The sequence below is a fragment of the Symphalangus syndactylus genome, chromosome 7, assembly GCF_028878055.3.
Source record: "Symphalangus syndactylus isolate Jambi chromosome 7, NHGRI_mSymSyn1-v2.1_pri, whole genome shotgun sequence".
Classification (NCBI taxonomy): Eukaryota; Metazoa; Chordata; class Mammalia; order Primates; family Hylobatidae; genus Symphalangus; species Symphalangus syndactylus.
Window position 1 is genome coordinate 116,449,206 of NC_072429.2, and position 15,840 is coordinate 116,465,045.

At 44.3% G+C, this 15,840-nt stretch overlaps 1 long non-coding RNA gene across 1 annotated transcript in view; it reads right to left on the reverse strand.

The window, feature by feature from the left end:
• Positions 1 to 1,054: 1,054 nt before the first annotated feature.
• Positions 1,055 to 15,840, reverse strand: part of LOC134737246 (uncharacterized) — a 32,621-nt gene continuing 17,835 nt past the window's right edge. The window contains exons 2-3 of the long non-coding RNA XR_010121944.1: positions 2,232 to 2,304; positions 1,055 to 1,133 (exon numbers count right to left, since the gene is read on the reverse strand). This is a non-coding gene — a long non-coding RNA (uncharacterized lncRNA). The remainder of the gene's footprint in view (positions 1,134 to 2,231; positions 2,305 to 15,840) is intronic.

The window sequence follows — 15,840 nt, forward strand, 5'->3', positions numbered from 1 at the left end:
AGAGAGAAAGAAATGTTTCTCTTGCTTAAACTACAGATACTTGAGTCTTTGCTGTTTCAGATGAAACTAAATCTGATCTAATACAGAGGCATTAGGAGATCTTTGAATATCCAGGCATTGTTAATGACAAATCCTTACCTTAGGCACTTTTTAAGCCTCCCCCATAGGGATCCCAGCCACCAGGCAAGGCTAATCTGCTTGGTCGGCGCTGCCTGCTCACCCTCTTACTGGCCCGCCTACCCAGAGATTTAAAGTTCCCACCTGGGCAACCAACCAGAATCCAATCTAGCCTTGAAAGCCCCTTCCAGAGCCAATCTTGTCAATGAAGCTTTCCCTGCTGAATGATAGCTCTCTGGGATCTTTCCCTTGTCTGAGCTCCATAGCAGCTGACTATACCATCTGTCGTTTGGTTCCAACCCCATTCTGTTTTCTAGCCCTTGGGTTTTCATCCCTATGCCTTTCCTCTTTATATCAACAAATTCATTAAGAACAAGATCCATGTTTTAGGCATTTTTATCAGATGTTTGTATCTTTATCTGATTTTGGAAGTCATTTCTAACCATGAAGCATCATACTCTGTACTCTCGAAGTAATGTGGACTTTAGAGATTGGTTTCTACATCTTCCTAAATTGTGATGTCTTCAAAGGCAAAAAAAAACTGTGTCACAATGATCTCTGTGTCCACTACCTGATTCATGCATGTACCTCAGTCAATGCTTATAGACTGATGGATAGATGAATTTTAGCAGGCCCCCAACATCTAGAATAATGTCTTGTCCTTAATGCCTACATGCCTCTATAAACTAATTACTTAATGTGGGTATTGCCAAGGAAAGAAACTGTGAAAGGAAAATAAATTTTGGGTGCCCCAAATCACTGAGCTGAAGGGAAAAGTCAAGCTGGGAACTGCTCAGGACTAACCTGCCTCCCATTCTATTCAGTCACCCCTCTGCTCACTGAGATAAATGCATATCTGATTTTCTCCTTTGGAGAGGCAAATCAGAAACTCAAAGGAACACAACCATTTGTCTCTTATCTACCTATGACATCTCACCTTTGCTTCGAGTTGTCCCGCCTTTTCCAGAATGAACCAATGTTCATCTTACATATGTTGATTGATGTCTCATGCCTCCCTAAAATGTATAAAACCAAGCTGTTCTATGACTGCCTTGGTCACATGTCATCAGTACCTCTTGAGGCTGTGTCATGGGCATGCATCCTCAGTCTTGGCAAAATAAACTTTCTAAATTAACTGAGACCTGTCTCAGATATTTAGGGTTCATGAAGCTTTTTGATCTTTGGATTTGGAACTTGCATTTCCTGAAACACTTTCATTTGTAGGCAATAGAGTCTTGACAAACTGATTTAGGCAAAAAGTAATTTTAGTTTCATATAACAGGAAAGTCAAATGAGTACCTTCAGGTAATACTGGATATGGACATTCAAAAAAAGTCAACAGGGTTCTGTTTCTTTCTCTCTCCATATCTTAGACATGTCTCTCTATACTTCCTCTCTGTGATAGCTTCCAGTAGCCCAAGACTTAGCATAGCAAACTCAGCAGCCCAACAAAAAACATGTTCCCTAATATTTGTATAAAACATGTATCAAGGAGTATTTTGATTGCTTGATGCAGCCTGGACATGTGTCTATCTTGAATCACTATGGCCAAGAATTTGGGGTACTTTACTAGACACATCTAGGTCACATGTTCACCTGTGAGACTAGAGGAGAGGGCAAGCTGGGTTAGCCCCACACAGGCTCCAGAATAGAGAAAAGTTATGTTCCAGAAGAAGAGGGACAAACCAACATATGCCCATCACTGTCCTGTAGCTGATACCTCCTTCTAGACTCAGTCAGCTCAAAGGCTTTGCCTGGGATCCACACGATTCTAGATTTCTTCTTGGCCTGGCGCAGTGGCTCACACCTGTAATCCTAGCACTTTGGAAGGCCGAGGCAGACAGATTGCCTGAGCTCAGGAGTTCGAGACCGCCCTGGGAAACACGGTGAAACCCTGTCTCTACTAAAATACAAAAATTTAGCCGGGCATGGTGGCAGGCACCTGTAATCTCATCTACTCAGGAGGCTGAGGCAGAAGAATCGCTTGAAACCAGGAGGTGGAGGTTGCAGTGAGCCGAGATCGCGCCACTGCACTTCAGCCGGGGCAACAGAAAGAGACTCCATTTCAAAATAAATAAATAAATAAATTAATTAATTAAATAGATTCTTCTTACCGTCTTCTTGCCACTGTTATCGTCCTGCAGTCATCTCAGTGCGTTTCTTCAGTGTCTCCCCTTGGCTCCACCGCTTCCTGCACTGCCAAAGTATAATTGATAGTTTAGTAGGCAGAAAGGGAGTGGGCATCCCAGGATTGGGGAAGCTGCTTTACCTTCTGACTAATTCAAACCTAGGGTCTGAGGTAACTGGAGCAAGTCCCTGGTGATGCCACACAAGAGGATTCTGCTTCTAGGCATTCCTTTCTGACAGGGAAGAAATTCATGCTGAGCTTATTAATTGGCTCCATCAGCCGTCAAGAAAGCACTTGGTAGTTACTCTAATCAAGCCATTTGTTTTTTCTAGTTGAGATCAGAGTTATTCTCCAAAATCTCCAGGAGGCACTGGATTCCTCTAGCTCCTGAAAAGATGGGTCCTTGAACAATACAAGTGTCTAAAAGTCTCTCTTTGCCAAATTTGCCAGCACTTGGTGAATGTAGTTTTTCTCCCAATAAGAGAAAAGCTTCTCAAGATTGTACACCGAGAGGTTCAAAAGTAAATTCTGGATATAATAGAGGCCTAGAGCCACCTACCCCTTTCCAGACCCTTGCCTCCTCCTACCAAGCCACACCCAAGCTTCTCTGAAATCTCAACCCAAGCCAGACTTTGTGTGGAAGACTTCCTAAAGTACTTTGGCCTGCCTGAGCATTTGTGAGGTCAGTGTCTTCTTCTGCTTTTCTCTCTAGCACTTCCTAGGATACATTTAACACTCCCATGATCTCATTTATTAATAATGTGGACTTATAACTTTACAGTTTGCAAATAACCTTTCTCAAGCATTATTGTGGATAACTTTCCCAATAGCAAGGAGAGATAAATAGACCTATTGTGCTCCAAGAGAAGAGAAAACTGAGATTCAAAGAGTATTATGTAATAGCTTAAGGTCACATGGCTAGTAAGTGGCAGAGCCAGGTCTCAAACTTATGTCCTCCCATTACAAATTCCTTAACTTTTTGTTCCATAATACAGTCTCTAATTATATCCTATTGGATGATTTTGACTCCCAATAAGTCTGCTACCTTGAGGATACAAGGCAGATTTTTGTTTTGTTTGCCTCTGAGTTCTACCTGTAGAAAGCTAGCATAGCTCTGTGTGTGCGATTGGTATTCCAAAATAATTTGTTGACTGAGGAAATAAACCATTGGCTGCTATGTTCCTGGTGAAGTGAGTTGCCTTGGGAATTCAGCTTTGTAGGCAGGGTCTTACTGTCAACTCTAAGAAGGGAGGCCATACCTTCATTAGCATCTGGAGGATGTGCAAAGTGAAGCCTTCCTGTGGTAATGGTGAGAACTGATCATTCACACATCCATTCATTCAACCAATACTATTTTCTGTCTTCTATGTACCAGGCAGAGTGATAGGTGCTGACTATACATTGGTAGATAATATACAGACACACCCAACCCAGAAGAGCTTACACCTCTTTGAGGGTCTTGGACTCTAATAGGAGTCATCTAATGATGATGTCTTCATTGTTCTCACCTGTATTCATTTTCTGCTGATGAATAACACATGACCACAAATTTTGCAACCTAAACCAATACAAACTTATTAACTCACGCTGTGAAGACTCACCTGGGTTATCTGCTAAAGTTCTCACAAAAACAAAACCAAAGGTCAGCCAGGTGGAGTTCTTATCTGAAGCTTCTTAGGAAGAATCTCCCTCACAGCTCATTCTGGTAGCAGACAGAGTCCACTTCCTTGTGATTGTAAGATTAAGGTCCCTGTTTTCTTGCTGGCTGTCAGTTGGGGCTTTCTCTCAGTTCCCACAGGCTACCCTTAGGTCTTTTCCATGGGGCCACCTCCATCTTTAAGTCTCATACTTCCCCTTTTCCCAGCTGGAGAAAGCTCTGCTCTTAAAGGATTCATGTCATTAGGTCAGGACCACACAGATAGTCTCTCCTTCTTATAGTCAATCTCACCATATAACATCACCTACTCACTGAGTAATAGGTCATGATACCCACAGGTTCCACCCACACTCACAGGGGAGAAGATTGTACAAGGCATGGATCACTGGGGTCACCCTAGAATCTACCTGCACACCACCTCTGCCCAATTTCAGTCACTTAATCACTTCACATGGGCATTTGCCACAATCTAACAAGTGTTTTTTTCCATGTCCTGTCTCATCCATATTTAATCAGAGGTCACAACACTATACCTTTGCATGTGCCAGTCTCTCTTCTTGGAATGCTTTCCCTGATGCTTATCCTCCAACAAAATCCCCCTTAAACTTAATCCTCCTTAAGACTCAAAGGTTACACCCTCTGAGGGTCTTCTCAGCAACCCAGCCACCCATCAGAGTTAAATAAGCCTTTCCCTGTGTTCTTTATGAGACAATCCATCTCATCACACCAGAATCTAATCCAGACTATTATCGTCTTAAACACCAGACTGTGAGGTCTCTGACATCAGAGTTTGTGTTTCATTCATCTTTGGTTTCCCAGGGCCTTCCACGGATCTTGGCACATGGTAAGTGCTTGGAAAGTGTTTGCCAAATTTGAATTGACCTGAACTTTCTATCCTCTGTTCTGCAGATCAATGATTGGAAGAGCAGCACAGATGTGAAGTCTAGTTTGGGGCATAAAGTAGAACATCTGTAATTTTTACCTCCCAGCATGGATTATTTGGTGTTCTGATTATTGAACCCTAATAAGCCATTATGAAACCACCACACCCCCACTTTCCATCCATGGGGTTTCTTTACTACCCCATCCAAGTATAGACTCAACTATGACTCAGGCTTTGCTAATAAGAGGCACTGTGATTGATTCCAAGATGGGCACCTGATGCAATTCAGCTGCTGACATGCCTTTCATCCTCTTATACCCTTTGGGAAAGCAGCTTTCTCTTTCCATTGGACTTGTGGAGCTGGTAGAATAAAGGCTTGGAGCAACTAGTGGCTTTCTCTGCCACCCTCTAAAGGAAACCTCATAATGAACCAACACAGAAAAAACATAGAACTAAGAGATGACAATAGAGAAACACTGAGTCTGAAGACACCATGAGCCACTGGACTGAGCCACGCCTAAAGCTCGTCATCTTTTGAATTGGCCAATAAATGAAATCTCTTCTTACATTTCCACTGACACACTTTCCTGTTTATTAATTAGAGTTAGGTTTCTGTTACTTGCAACCAAAACGCTGAAAAACACAAGACAGTAATCTCTAATTATGGGGAAAAAAATCCAAAAATAACTAACCCCTTCTTATCTCATTAGTCTTCATGTAAACTGAACAAATGGGGTCATTGGAAATGCCACTGCTTCCAAGCTCTTCAATACTAACCTGCTGAATCCTTTTTACTTTGTGTTGGAATGCAGAGACCAAGGATTTGGGAACTGATACCGTAATGAGTAACAGAACAGAGAGTATTGTTCGTTACTTTCAGAAGCAGCAACTTAAGTCTTGCAGCCAAGTTTTTCTAAGGGACCCCAGGTGTGCAATTTGCAAGCAAATGACAATTGACATGACTATAGATTGCTCTGACCAGCTAATTATGAGTCTGTAATTTCCTGGGCCCTAGGATTTCTCTCCTATTTCCTATATTGGAACTCCCCTTGGATCTCATTTGTTTGCCCTCAAATGATCCCAAGAGAGGAACTTCTCCTCTCATCAGCCTTCCCCACCTCCTTCTCCATCCTGCTGGCCTCTCAATAACTGTGTCACCAGATTTCAAAGGGACTTTCAGCTTATTGCATAATCAGCTCTTCCTCTGAGACATCCCCCACCCCCATGATTGCCTCAGGGTGTTGGAACTTTGCTGTAAGCTGCTGACAGATCATTAAAGATCCCAGCTGTTCCTAGTCCATAACAACCCCTTTCAACTGGGTCTCCTTCCAGGAACAGCTGCAAAAGCTCCAGAAAGGAAGGGAGGAGACGCATTTAGCATGATAACAAATCAGTAGGGAGTGGCCAGTTTACCCAGAAAGACTGTGATGCAGTTATATCCACCCAGCAACTCTCCCCACCCTCTAGGAGAGAGACAAATTCGTGCTGCCTCTGTGTGAAAACTCTTCATATCTAAAGGAATGAAATCAAGAATCACAACCCACCCCTGCTCCCTGGAGAGGAGCCTGGACAAGGTTCTTGCTTTTTCCATCAGCATTCACAAAAAGGCCTGTCAGTGGTTACAAGAAGATTATTATCTTGCATACCCATACATGTAACATATACTCACACCAAATTAACAACATGGAAGAAGTAGCTGTCATCTATCTCATGCAAGGCACTGTGCAAAGAGTTCAACATATGTTTGCAGGTTGGGCGTGGTGGCTCATACCTGTAATCCCAGCACTTCGTGAGGCCGAGGCCGGTGGATCACCTGAAGTCAAGGGTTCAAGACTAGCCTGGCCAACATGGCAAAACCATCTCTACAAAAAATACAAAAATAGCTGGGTGTGGTGGCACATGCCTGTAGTCCCAGCTACTCGGAAGACTGAGGCAGGAGGATTGCTTGAACTCCTGGGAGGCGGAGGTTGCAGTGAGTCAAGATCGCATCACTGCACTCCAGCCTGGACAACAGAGCGAGACTCTGTCTCAAAAACAAACAAACAAACAAAAAAAACAGATATGTTTGCTTGTGAATCCTTCCTTAAAAACAAATCATTGATTGATAGGGAAACCAAGGCACAAAGAGATTGAATAACTTGCCCAAGTTTGCACAACTCAGAAGTAGTGGAGCTGGGATTTGAACTCAAGTCTATCTGGCTCAAGCCTATGCTGTCAACTCTAATCCCATTCCAATATAAGCCCCATTCAATTAATTACCTAATTGGTACAGAGTCTGGGATTTAGTGGGCACCATTAAAGTTTCATTTAATGAATTTATTTTAATGAAGGCAAATTCATGCCACTATTCTTCTGAAATGCGCTTTACCCCAATCATTTTATCTACCTGGAAAACATTGAATGATTGTGCAAGATATATCTTAATTCTCATGTACAATATACAAAGACTTTACAAGAATCCCCCTTCCCTTGTTCAGTGGACAATCTTAGTCATTCCCTCCACATTGTCTCTATTATTGCCTATGTGGCACAATTCTGTATGTATCAAAGACTTTAGTTGTCTGCCTACCCCATGAGAGCTAAGCAACATTGCCTTGAACTTTCTCTTTTCATGGCTTCAGGAAATGCTCTCTCAATATTTCTGCTAATTCCCAGCGGTTTTACATCTCCTCCTCTGTTCTATCTCTCAAGCTCCAGCTTCCTCTACTATTGCTTTTGTCTATCACTATACTACTTGGAATAAAATTTAACACCTTTAATTTCTATTATACATCAATGTCAGTTTTTCATGAGCCTCGTAATTTGGGAGGGAGGGCAGCAAAAGGAGTCAAGTAGTGTAGCACTCCATTTTCCACCATCTTGTTTGCTCCTGCCCTTACCCCTCTCCACACTCCTCTTATAAGCAGTGTAATTCCTCAATTTCTTCACACAATGTATACAGAGCAATTTTCCCCCAAATTCTGGTACCAACTAACATCAAGGCCTTGGAAGGAAGGAACAGCAAGGGATGAGCGTAGAGTATAGGAAAAGGGGTGGGGACTCAAATCATACCCAAATCCCTCGTGTATTTCATAATTATTTCCTGAGTATCCCCTATCTGTGAGTTAATTAGGACACAGAGATGAAGAAAAACAAGATGTCTATTGTTATGAAGGTTACATCCTAGTAGAAGGAACACAAAGCAAATGAATAAACACAGTGCTTTCCAACTGTGATGATGTGAAAGTAACCTGTGAGGTAGATGGTGACTAATTAAGGTAGAGTGGCCAGGCATGGCCTGACCTTAGAGGTGATATTTGAGCTGAGAGTTGGAGAGGTGAAAAATCAGCCATGCCATGAACTTGAGACAAGGGTTATAAACTGAAAGAACTATTAGGGCAAAAACTCTGAGGCAGCAACAAGCTTTTGTGTGTTCTGGAAAAAAAAAAAGTGAGAAAGTAGCCGTAAAATATGAAGACAGAGACAGATAGTGGCAGAACACATAAAAGGTTTTTTTCTTAACTCCAGTGGAAATCTATGGGATATTTTTGACATATGAGTGACCCAATCTAATCGTTAAAACATTTTTTTCAAACAAAATAAACACTTCTTCCTATTTATGCATGTATTTTCCTTACCAGACTATGAGTTCCTTGAAACAGGTAGGCATTGGACAAGTTACCTTATATAAAATGATGAAATGACAGAGACATAGCTTTATGTTTTGCATTCTTCTAATTTCATGTTTTACAAATGAATGAAAAATGCTTGAACAAATGAATAAAGTATTATTAAAAATACAAGCTTAACATGCACTTCAATATTTAAATGTATATATAAAGCAAAATTGACAGAAATAAAAGGAGAAGTAAACAAATCTGCAACCATCATCTAAGGGTTAAAGAAAAGTCATGAGAAAAATTAAAAATTATTTAAACTGAATGGCAATGGGAATACTGTATGTCAAAACTTGCGATATAAAGCAAAAACAATGCATATATTAGAACAAAAGATTTAAAATTAACGTTCTAAACTTTCGTTTTAAGAGGCTAAGAAGTAAAATTAAATCTAAAGTAAGTAGAAAAAAGGAAATAATAATAAAAGTAAATATCAGTGAGCTAGAAAACAGGAAAGCAATTTAAAAAATCAACAAAGGCAAAAAAAACACGTTTTTAAAATATTAACAAATTGTTAAACCCCAAACAACACTGAGCAAGAAAAAAAAGATAGAAGACATAATATCAAGGGAAAAAAAGGAGAGCTATTATTGCAATTTCTATAGAAATTGTAAGGATAATGCAATAAATATATCCTACAAAATGCTCTTAGCCAGAATATGTAAATATGTAAAGAATTACTACAAATTAATAAAAAGAAAAACAAATAATCCAACTTTTTTCAAAGGTAAAAACATTAAAAGGTAATTCACATAAGAGAATATACAAACGTAAATTAACAGATAAATGTATTAATCGTCAAGAAAATGCAAAGTAATGGCAAAAACTGCAATTACTTTTGCACCAACCTAATACTACACACCTATATAAGGATAACTAAAATTTTAAAAACTAACAAAACTAAGTTTGGGTGAAGATAAAGAACAACCAGAATTTGCGAACACTGCTAGAGGAACCACAAATTAATACCCTTTTAACACTGTTTATTAGTATCTATTAAAGCAAACATATATGTCTCTATAACTCGTCAATTCCAATCCTGTGTATACACCCCTCCAAAAGGTGTGCTTATTTCACAGCAGCTCTATCATCATATCGCCTAACTAGAAATACCAAGAGCAGGATGGAGGAATCTCACAGACAGTATTAGACAAAACAAGCTAGACACAATCAGCTTCACGCTGTATAAGTCCATTTCTATGAAATTCAAAATCACAAAACTAACCCATAGTGCTAGAGATGTCCTTCCAGGTGGTGTGTGTTGGTAGTAAGAGTCACGAACAAGCCTTCTGGGGCACTGGAAATGTTCTATGTCTTGATCTGCATGATAATCCCATAAGTGTGCATAGATGTAAGAGTTTATTGAACCCTATGCCTAAGATCTGTTTACTTCATTGTTTGTGAATTAGGCCTCAGTTAAAAGGTACAAAACAAAAGTTATGTATTATTTAAACATTCCTTAAACAAACAAAAACAAGTTATTCATTAAAGCAATAGTCATGCTGCATGTGGTGGCTCATGCCTTTAATCCCAACACTTTGGGAGGCCAAAGAGGGCAGATCACTTGAGCCCAGGAGTTCAAGACCAGCCTGAGCAGCATAGTGAAATCCCGTCTCTACAAAATATGCAAAAATTACCCAGGTGTGGTAGCATGCATCTGTAGTCCCAGCTACTTGGGAGACCAAGGCAGACAAACTGCTTGAGCCACAGAGGTCGAGGCTGCACTGAGCCATGATCATGCCACTGCACTCCAGCCTGGGCCACAGAGTGAGACCCTGTCTCAAAAAAAAAAAAAAAAAAAGTCATGTAATAATAATATGGCTGTTTTCTCTCCACTGGCAACATGCTCCCCCAGCACAAAACTATAACCAATTCATAATTAGATTCTTACTTCTTGGAGCCTAGTAGATGTTCAATATGTAATTGTTGAGTTTACAGAATTATAGTAATGGAAGGGCATAAGTTTATCTGTTTCCCCTTTTAGAGAGCTCTAACTCATCTGGTGGTGCAGTCCAGATGGTATATCTCTAGGAATTCATTGTTTCCACTATGTTGGGCCAATAAATTATGCCAGCTACCACATGGAGATGTTCAAGCTTCTGAAAGTACCAACCTCACATGAGCTTAGAAGCTGGGAGACACCTGGGAATGCTGAGATGTAACAGAATGTCCAATAATGTGAAGTGACCTCAGTGAATGCTTGGGAAGGTACAAAACATAAATAGAATTCAAAACAGTAAGACAATAGTGTAGCAAAAATGAGGTGATTTTAAGAACTGCAAAATGAGGTTAGTCTCTGAAGATAAAACTGCTAAAATCTATCCCTGAAATATGAGCCATCTATCAATGTTGACCAATCAGTTGTTAGAGTTTGGGGAAATGCTCAAATTTTAGTCAAAATAGTTAGGGAATAGCTTCAAGGAAGCACAAATGATACTAGTCTACCTCAAACTGCATGCACACAGCATCAGCTTGGCACATCAGCATGAGCTAACTTATCAGAGAAAAACAAATCGATTTTTGGTAACTTGGCCAGAGCTGACACTTCATCAACTGCATTGACTCTTGTTGGAAGGAAAGGATGTGCAAGCACGGTGGGGATGATGGGCATGCCCGGGGATGATGGGCAGGCCATCCTAAAGGGAAACAGTGTATCAGCATTTACCAGCCCTGTTTTGACTTTGGATCAGAAAGCAGAAGTATTCTGGTTAATAGAAAAAGTTGACTGTTGAGGGATAAGTGGAGTTTTCTGTATCATTTTTGCCTAGCTACAATCACTTTGGGTTAGAACTACCTCCCTTTGCTCTGATCCCTTTACTCAGAAATGTCCTGGGAAATGTTTAATTTCCCATGGGGAGTTACATATGAGGAATGAATGCAACCCTGAGCATCAAGGTCTGGTTGCTTATCATGGTTATTAAGTAACATTTGTTAGTCATTCTGAGCAGTCACTTACTGACCTATATTACTCAGGATAGGCCGAAAGTGCTGTTTCAAAAACCTGAATCTCAGTGGCTTAACCCAATAAAAGTTTAGTGTTTTCCCTCACTTATGGTCATGCATGAGTCTTGGGTGGGAATGGACAAGGAAGCCCTAATCCACACCTCTCTTATCCTTGACACCATCATCCCCCAGGTCCTCAGAGATCTCTTATTTCAATTGATAGATTAATAAAGAGAGCAAGAATTGCACATGGAAGGTTTGCTGGGCCAGTTTGAATGGACATAAAATGTGTATTCACATTCCAATGGTGGGAACTCATCTAACCACTCCAATGGTAGGTCGCATCTAACTGCAAGAGAAATTGAGAAATATTTTCTGAGTACTCAGAAAAGAGAGCATAGAAATTGTCATGCCCTAATAATCTCTGCCTCTTGTACTAAATGTTTTACATTAATTATATTATGTAATCCTTATCACATTCCTTAAACGGTGGTAGAACCAGAGTATTGTAATCTTACGGGAGAGGAAACAGAAGTATAGCTGGGATAAGTAACTTGCTGAAGAACAGGGAACTAATTGTTTTTGAGCCAAAGCAAGATTAGAACACATCTTTGGAGTTCCTGCTTTTAACCACTAAGATAAACTATATTTATTGTGGAAAATTAATGTTAAAATATTGAGTAGAGACAGGGTTTCACTATGTTGGCCAGGCTGGTCTTTAACTCCTGGCCTCAAGTGATCTGCCCACCTTGGCCTCCCAAAGTGCTGGGATTACAGGGCATGAGCCACCATGCCCGGCCAAGTTTCTTAAACAAGACACAAAAGTACTAACTATAAAGGAAAACATTTGCTTGAGGCCAGGAGTTCAAGACCAACCTGGGCAATGTAGGAGGACCCCGTATCTACAAAACACAAAAAATTTCCTTCCTTCCTTCGTTCCTTCCTTCCCTCCCTCCCTCCCTCTCTCTCTCTCTCTCTCTCTCTCTTTCCCTCTCTGGCGCAGGCTACAATCTACTCGGCTTGCTGCTTCCCACGCCGCTGACTGCCTGGGACTGCCGGCGCGCGCCACCGCTGCTTGCCTTTTCTCCTTTGGATGCAGGCATGCGTTCGCCATCTTGGCCACACTGGTCGCCAGCTCCGGACGCCGAGTGCTCTGCCCGCCTCAGCCTCCCGAGGTACTGGGACTACAGACGGAGTCTCGCTCACCCAGTGCTCGGTGTTGCCCGGGCTGGAGTGCGGTGGCGTGGTCTGGCCTCGCGGCAGCCTCTACCCCCCGGCCGCCTGCCTTGGCCTGCCAGGGTGCTGGGACTGCAGCCCCTGCCCGGCCGCCGCCCCATCTGGAAGGTGGGGAGCGCCTCTGCCCGGCCGCCCCGTCTGGGAGGTGAGGAGCACCTCTGCCCGGCTGCTTCGTCTGGGAAGTGAGGAGCGCCTCTGCCCGGCCACCCACCGTCTGGGAAGTGAGGAGCGCCTCTGCCCGGCCACCCACCGTCTGGGAAGTGAGGAGCGCCTCTGCCCGGCCGCCCCGTCTGGGAAGTGAGGAGCGCCTCTGCCCGGCCACCCACCGTCTGGGAAGTGAGGAGCACCTCTGCCCGGCCACCCACCGTCTGGGAAGTGAGGAGCGCCTCTGCCCGGCCACCCACCGTCTGGGAAGTGAGGAGCGCCTCTGCCCGGCCACCCACCGTCTGGGAAGTGAGGAGCGCCTCTGCCCGGCCACCCTGTCTGGGAAGTGAGGAGCGCCTCTGCCCGGCCGCCCCGTCTGGGAAGTGAGGAGCGCCTCTGCCCGGCCACCCATCGTCTGGGAAGGGAGGAGCGCCTCTGCCCGGCCTCCCATCGTCTGGGAGGTGAGGAGCGCCTCTGCCCGGCCACCCACCGTCTGGGAAGTGAGCAGCGCCTCTGCCCGGCCGCCCCGTCCGGGAGGAAGTGAGGAGCGCCTCTGCCCGGCCGCCCCGTCCGGGAAGAAGTGAGGAGCGCCTCTGCCCGGCCGCCCCGTCCGGGAAGAAGTGAGGAGCGCCTCTGCCCGGCCGCCCCATCCGGGAAGAAGTGAGGAGCGCCTCTGCCCGGCCGCCCCATCCGGGAAGAAGTGAGGAGCGCCTCTGCCCGGCCACCCATTGTCTGGGAAGTGAGGAGCGCCTCTGCCCGGCCACCCACCGTCTGGGAAGTGAGGAGCGCCTCTGCCCGGCCGCCCCGTATGGGAAGTGAGGAGCACCTCTGCCCAGCCGCCCCGTCTGGGAAGTGAGGAGCGCCTCTGCCTGGCCGCCCCGTCTGGGAAGTGAGCAGCGCCTCTGCCCGGCCACCCCGTCCGGGAAGAAGTGAGGAGCGCCTCTGCCCGGCCGCCCCATCCGGGAAGAAGTGAGGAGCGCCTCTGCCCGGCCACCCATCGTCTGGGAAGTGAGGAGCGCCTCTGCCCAGCCACCCACCGTCTGGGAAGTGAGGAGCGCCTCTGCCCGGCTGCCCTGTCTGGGAAGTGAGCAGTGCCTCTGCCCGGCCACCCCGTCCGGGAAGAAGTGAGGAGCGCCTCTGCCCGGCCGCCCCGTCCGGGAAGAAGTGAGGAGCGCCTCTGCCCGGCCGCCCCGTCCGGGAAGAAGTGAGGAGCCCCTCTGCCCGGCCGCCCCGTCCGGGAAGAAGTGAGGAGCGCCTCTGCCCGGCCGCCCCGTCCGGGAAGAAGTGAGGAGCGCCTCTGCCCGGCCGCCCCGTCGGGAAGAAGTGAGGAGCGCCTCTGCCCGGCCACCCATCGTCTGGGAGGTGAGGAGCGCCTCTGCCCGGCCACCCATCGTCTGGGAGGTGAGGAGCGCCTCTGCCCGGCCACCCATCGTCTGGAAAGTGAGGAGCGCCTCTGCCTGGCTGCCCCATCTGGGAAGTGAGGAGTGCCTCTGCCCGGCCACCCATCGTCTGGGAGGTGAGGAGCGCCTCTGCCCGGCCACCCATCGTCTGGGAAGTGGGGAGCGCCTCTGCCCGACCACCCATCGTCTGGGAAGTGAGGAGCGCCTCTGCCCGGCCGCCCCGTGTCTGGGTAGAAGTGAGGAGCTCCTCTGCCTGGCCGCTCCGTCTGGGAGGTCTACCACGGAGGCCAGAAGCAATGTGGGGGCTGGACGTGGTGGCTCACGCCTGTGGTCCCGGCACTCTGGGGGGCGAGGCGGGTTGATCACTTCGGGCTAGGAGTTCGAGACCAGTCTGGCCAACTTGGCGAAACATGAAGAATACAACAGACAAACCAACCAACTAACTCAATGACAACAAAACAGGTCTACCCTGGAGTCATACTCTAATTTTTTCTATTTTCCTCCCTTTCTGATCCTTTATCCCACTTTCTTTTTCTTCCTCTTCCTTCTCCCTCTTCTTTGTCAAATAGAGGATTGAGTTATTATCACTGATCCATATAAAGTCCCTCTCTCATTTATTTTAACTCCCACCCCCATTTCTATTCCCCGACTTCCCATGTGCAACCTTCCTAATATGTTTGATACGCATCTTTTTGTTTGTATGTATTTTTAGAAAATGTTTATTGTTTTTGTATGCAAAAAAAATTAATAAAAAATAAATAAATAAATAAATAAAATAAAATATTAGCCTTCAGATTTATAAGTTTCAGGGCATTTACAAGACAGCAAGTTTGAACTGGAAGACTAGATTCTAGAATACAGTGACCCTCCAAGGCACTTCCTCCTCTGAGGCCATGATGAATGTCCAGCCAAGCCCACAGTACATCCTGTCTGGACAAACTAAAACAAATAAGGATATGAGTTAAGAGTAAATGAGGACTTATCACCAAGCCAAGCGGAATTCTTCAACTCTTACATGAGTTGAACTTTTTAAATCCCTACCACAACTCAATGAAATAGGTACTATTATGAAGATATTGCAACATAGAGAGATTAAGAAACTTGCCCAGGACCACACAGTCAGAAAGGCCCAGAGCCAGAGTTAGATCCAAGGCAACTTCAGTTCTAGAATACGTTCTCTGGGCCACTATGTTAAAGAAAAGTTCAACAAGGATGACATTAAGTCTGTTGGTACACTGTTTTCATCCACGGTGATTCCCATAATCACCCACATAGAATGAAAACTTGATGTAACTCATGTACCATCTCCTCTTCCGAGGAGGACAGGGCACTTCTTCACACAAAAAGGTACACAGGAAGTATTTACGAAACTAAAATTATTTAAGTTGTATTAAATTGAAGGTTGTAACATGGTGCCCTTTTTCCTTTCATCTATATCCATAAAATTAAAGATAGCTAAGTATTTTATATAAATTGTCTCATTTAATCCTCATAAAACTCACCAAGGATATAATTTTACTTCCATTTAACAGGTCATAACACCAGGTTTTATCATAAAGAAACAAAGTCTGATAATATCTGACTTATATATGAGAATAAACTTCCTGGTAACACTTCTATAATGATTTCTGAACATCTCTCTAAATGATGAGAAATATCCTACTCTGGCATTCCAA